Genomic DNA, 6,000 nt, shown 5'->3' with positions numbered 1-6,000 from the left:
TCGGATTGCGGTTCCGTTCCTAGTTCAGCCAGGAACCTAACCGCATATCCCTGGTTGGTGCCCATGCCTAGGGGATGGTTTGAGTGGGGCAGGGAGTGGTGTGAATGGAGTGGTGTGTGTGTGTGTGTGTGTGTGTGTGTGTGTGTGTGAGGAGGGGCTCCCTTTGTTAAGGTATGAAGGGGAGGTAGTGCACAGGTTGAAATAGATGTACTCGGGCTTGCAGCCGCCAGTTGATGCTGGCCAACCGAAGGCAGTGGAGGAGCCTGGAGGATGCCGGTGGAGGGAAGGGCAGGAGCCGTCCCTGCTTACCACGGGTTTTCCTTGTAGGGATACCCCGGGGGAGTTTTGATGAGGTTCTCCTGCAAGCCCTCAAGGGAGTCGTGGCCACTTAAAGAGGTGAGCGATGTTCCCCAACTCCTTCGCTTGCCTCTCTGCCACTCATGGTCCCCAATGGGTGGTTTGGGCAAGGAGGGCTTGTGACCTGTATGCCAGCAACGGGGAAGGCAGTTTCTGGGAGAGCTGAACCTTGGGCTCACTGTGTGCTCTTTCGGGAAGTGGGATGGGGAGCGGGCTGAGGTGGAAGGGGCCCTGAGTTCTCAGACTGGCCTTGTAGACTTGTTGTCTGTTTCTTCAGCAGACTGAAGAAGCTTGCAGATCGAGGCCATCCAGAGAGGAGGAGAGCTGATCGGGAGAGGAGGGCCACGTGCGAAGAGACGGGGGAGCATCCAGAAGGCAAGTTCTTCCGCGGAGGCGGAAGGGCTTGCTAAGCAGGGGGCACCAGGCGACCCGAAGCCTGGCGTGATGCCACGCCTGAAGCTCCCGATGACGTTGGCTGGCAGAAGCTGGCGGCAGTCGGCCGGGGGGTGGGGGTGGGCATCAGTGGCAGGTAGCAGGGGCGAGGGGGTTGCGTAGGGATGCAGAGTGAGAGTGTGAGTGAGCGAGTGAGTGAGTGAGTGCAAACCTGCGTGCCCATCCGTTCCGACGGACAGGGACCGAACGCCCATTCGTTTCGACGGACAGGGCTTGAGTGCCCATCTGCTGCGGCGGACAGGGCTTGAGCGCTCCTCTGTCTGGACGGACAGGGCTTGCGAGCCCATCCGTTCGCAGGGACAGAGTTTGAGTGCCAGTCCACACAGATGAACGGAGCACAGTGCCCGACCCTTCAGATGGCCGGAGCACGGGTGCACGTCCCCTGAAGTGGACGCAGCTGGGGTGCCCGTCCCTTCGCATGGACGGAGCCGGGGGCCTCGTCCCTTCGTGTGGACTGAGGTGGGGTGCCCGTTCCTTCTGGTGGACCGAACGTGTGTGTGTGTGTGTGTGTGTGATTGTGTGTGTGTGTGTGGACGGAGAGTGAATGCGAGGGGTAGGCATGGGCACCAAGCGGCTCACCAACTGAAGTTCATGACGATTTTTAGCCTGCCGTCACAAACTTCCATGAACTTTTCAAGAATTGGTGGCGGTTCGTGTTTTGAGCAGAGAGCAGGGCTTTAAAGGCACTCAGGGCCGTCCCCTTAAACCTCTGCTTTCTTTTTTTGTCCCATGCCGCTGTTTTTCGCGGCCTCCCCGGGGACGGGAACGCAGGGGCCGAAAGGGACTCCGAGCCCTTTTCTTTTTTTACTAGACCGTTTTGGTTCAGTAAAGAGAGAAATGCTACAGCTTGCATATTACAGGACTACTATTCCAAGATAGGGAAAAAACAACAAAACACACACACATCAGGCTGCCATTTCCCTATGCTTCTCTTCTTCTTGTACATCTCCCTAACGCCGTAGATGACAGACTGATGCTTCTTCCCCCCAGGCTTACATAGCCAGTCGGAAAGTCGAGGATTTCTCTCCACCTCCTCCCCCCCCCCGCCCCAATCTGATCTCCTATGGGACTCCGCTTTTTTCTGGATTGCAAAGTTCTTGCCTTTTGCTTCAAGAACGCAAGTGTTGCTGGTGTCCCGTATTCTAACGCTTTGTCTAATCAGTCCGTAATAGCTGGTCAGGATTCTGTTTTCCATCTTGTTGCATGAAGGATCCTAGCAGCTGCTTTTGCCATGCAGTGAACAAAGTAGCTAGACGTGTGGAGGAGTTTTCTTGTTCTGTTTCCTTACGTCCATATTGTATACTGTGCTAATTGCCCTTTCAATCTCTTTTGCCTCTCCTCATGAATCATATTCCAGCATTCCCAGGCTTTCTAGCAAGTCCTCCAGATGCGAAAAAACCATGCATCTGTCTCCTGCCGTTCCCAGCATTGGCTGATAGGAGTTTTTGCCATTCCTGCTCTACCTTGGGAAGCAGCAAGCTACCTAAAAAGCATCTTATCCCCGTTTTCTGTTAACATCTGACATTCAGTGTCCCCACAATGACTCCCACTGGGCCAGGCTTCTCTTCTTTCCAAGGCTTCAAGCCCATTGTGGCGCGCAGTCTTTAACTTGTCAACTTCTGGAGTCACCCTGCAATAACGATATGTTTTGAATGGCCCGCTAGCAAATGAGAATAAGCAGGCCTCCTACAGTCACTGGTTATTCCCTTGTAGAGCCTGCTGGAGGTTAAATTAGCCAAGCTACAGTCTTCCCTTCAGCCTTAATAATTTGCCGTTCCTTCCCCTCTCCAAAATTACACTGTCTCTTTCTGTTTTTTTTCTTTTGAAGTTTGCGTATCGAAGTCATTGGCCAAAGCAATGGGCTTGGTCTCTTTTGACACTGAAACGATATGTTTAGCAAGCAGTCTCAAGCTTTACTCTTGATCTTTCCTCTGGATCATTCTCAGCAGTTTTTTTTTTTTAATCCTCAGTCCTTATGAATGGCTTCCTTAGGGTCCATTCTCTCTGTTTTCACACTGCTTCCTTCCTTGAGGGCCGGAATCCAGTCCGTACTCTCAACCGGTGCTGCCGCTGGTTTGTAGGACTTCATATGCGAAGCTGCAAGGCAACTCCTAGTCCTCTTCGGCCCCTTATTTCTCCTCCCGACGCGCCGTTCGGATTGCGGTTCCGTCCCTAGTTCAGCCAGGAACCTAACCGCATATCCCTGTTTGGTTCCCATGCCTAGGGGATGGTTTGAGTGGGGCAGGGAGTGGTGTGAATGGAGTGGTGTGTGTGTGTGTGTGTGTGTGTGTGTGTGTGTGTGTTTGTATGTGTGAGGAGGGGCTCCCTTTGTTAAGGTATGAAGGGGAGGTAGTGCACAGGTTGAAATAGATGTACTCGGGCTTGCAGCCGCCAGTTGATGCTGGCCAACCGAAGGCAGTGGAGGAGCCTGGAGGATGCCGGTGGAGGGAAGGGCAGGAGCCGTCCCTGCTTACCACGGGTTTTCCTTGTAGGGATACCCCGGGGGAGTTTTGATGAGGTTCTCCTGCAAGCCCTCAAGGGAGTCGTGGCCACTGAAAGAGGTGAGCGATGTTCCCCAACTCCTTCGCTTGCCTCTCTGCCCCTCCTGGTCCCCAGTGGGTGGGTTGGGCAAGGAGGGCTTGTGACCTGTATGCCAGCAACGGGGAAGGCAGTGTCTGGGAGAGCTAAACCTTGGGCTCACTGTGTGCCCTTTCGGGAAGTGGGAAGGGGAGCGGGCTGAGGTGGAAGGGGCCCTGAGTTCTCAGACTGGCCTTGTAGACTTGTTGTTTGTTTCTTCAGCAGACTGAGGAAGCTTGCAGATCGAGGCCATCCAGAGAGGAGGAGAGCTGATCGGGAGAGGAGGGCCACGTGCGAAGAGACGGGGGAGCATCCAGAAGGCAAGTTCTTCCGCGGAGGCGGAAGGGCTTGCTAAGCAGGGGGCACCAGGCGACCCGAAGCCTGGCGTGATGCCACGCCTGAAGCTCCCGATGACGTTGGCTGGCAGAAGCTGGCGGCAGTCGGCCGGGGGGTGGGGGTGGGCATCAGTGGCAGGTAGCTGGGGGGAGGGGGTTGCGTAGGGATGCAGAGTGAGAGTGTGAGTGAGTGAGTGAGTGCAACCCTGCGTGCCCATCCGTTCCGACGGACAGGGACCGAACGCCCATTCGTTTCGACGGACAGGGCTTGAGTGCCCATCTGCTGCGGCGGACAGGGCTTGAGCGCTCCTCTGTCTGGACGGACAGGGCTTGCGAGCCCATCCGTTCGCAGGGACAGAGTTTGAGTGCCAGTCCACACAGATGAACGGAGCACAGTGCCCGACCCTTCAGATGGCCGGAGCACGGGTGCACGTCCCCTGAAGTGGACGCAGCTGGGGTGCCCGTCCCTTCGCATGGACGGAGCCGGGGGCCTCGTCCCTTCGTGTGGACTGAGGTGGGGTGCCCGTTCCTTCTGGTGGACCGAACGTGTGTGTGTGTGTGTGTGTGAGTGTGTGTGTGTGTGTGGACGGAGAGTGAATGCGAGGGGTAGGCATGGGCACCAAGCGGCTCACCAACTGAAGTTCATGACGATTTTTAGCCTGCCGTCACAAACTTCCATGAACTTTTCAAGAATTGGTGGCGGTTCGTGTTTTGAGCAGAGAGCAGGGCTTTAAAGGCACTCAGGGCCGTCCCCTTAAACCTCTGCTTTCTTTTTTTGTCCCGTGCCGCTGTTTTTCGCGGCCTCCCCGGGGACGGGAACGCAGGGGCCGAAAGGGACTCAGAGCCCTTTTCTTTTTTTACTAGACCGTTTTGGTTCAGTAAAGAGAGAAATGCTACAGCTTGCATATTACAGGACTACTATTCCAAGATAGGGAAAAAACAACAAAACACACACACATCAGGCTGCCATTTCCCTATGCTTCTCTTCTTCTTGTACATCTCCCTAACGCCGTAGATGACATACTGATGCTTCTTCCCCCCAGGCTTACATAGCCAGTCGGAAAGTCGAGGATTTCTCTCCACCTCCTTCCCCCCCGCCCCAATCTGCTCTCCTATGGGACTCCCCTTTCTTCTGGATTGCAAAGTTCTTGCCTTTTGCTTCAAGAACGCAAGTGTTGCTGGTGTCCCGTATTCTAATGCTTTGTCTAATCAGTCCGTAGTAGCTGGTCAGGATTCTGTTTTCCATCTTGTTGCATGAAGGATCCTAGCAGCTGCTTTTGCCATGCATTGAACAAAGTAGCTAGACGTGTGGAGGAGTTTTCTTGTTCTGTTTCCTTACGTCCATATTGTATACTGTGCTAATTGCCCTTTCAATCTCTTTTGCCTCTCCTCATGAATCATATTCCAGCATTCCCAGGCTTTCTAGCAAGTCCTCCAGATGCGAAAAAACCATGCATCTGTCTCCTGCCGTTCCCAGCATTGGCTGATAGGAGTTTTTGCCATTCCTGCTCTACCTTGGGAAGCAGCAAGCTACCTAAAAAGCATCTTATCCCCGTTTTCTGTTAACATCTGACATTCAGTGTCCCCACAATGACTCCCACTGGGCCAGGCTTCTCTTCTTTCCAAGGCTTCAAGCCCATTGTGGCGCGCAGTCTTTAACTTGTCAACTTCTGAAGTCACCCTGCAATAACGATATGTTTTGAATGGCCCGCTAGCAAATGAGAATAAGCAGGCCTCCTACAGTCACTGGTTATTCCCTTGTAGAGCCTGCTGGAGGTTAAATTAGCCAAGCTACAGTCTTCCCTTCAGCCTTAATAATTTGCCTTTCCTTCCCCTCTCCAAAATTACACTGTCTCATTCTGTTTTTTTACTTTTGAAGTTTGCGTATCGAAGTCATTGGCCAAAGCGATGGGCTTGGTCTGTTTTGACACTGAAACGATATGTTTAGCAAGCAGTCTCAAGCTTTACTCTTGATCTTTCCTCTGGATCATTCTCAGCAGTTTTTTTTTTAAATCCTCAGTCCTTATGAATGGCTTCCTTAGGGTCCATTCTCTCTGTTTTCACACTGCTTCCTTCCTTGAGGGTCCGGAATCCAGTCCGTAGTCTCAACCGGTGCTGCCGCTGGTTTGTAGGACTTCATATGCGAAGTTGCAAGGCAACTCCTAGTCCTCTTCGGCCCCTTATTTCTCCTCCCGACGCGCCGTTCGGATTGCGGTTCCGTCCCTAGTTCAGCCAGGAACATAACCCCATATCCCTGGTTGGTGCCCATGCCTAGGGG

This window comes from Paroedura picta, chromosome 11, assembly GCF_049243985.1.
Source record: "Paroedura picta isolate Pp20150507F chromosome 11, Ppicta_v3.0, whole genome shotgun sequence".
In the NCBI taxonomy this organism is placed as follows: domain Eukaryota; kingdom Metazoa; phylum Chordata; class Lepidosauria; order Squamata; family Gekkonidae; genus Paroedura; species Paroedura picta.
The sequence above is the reverse complement of the archived record's forward strand: the minus strand, read 5'-3'. Positions refer to the sequence as shown.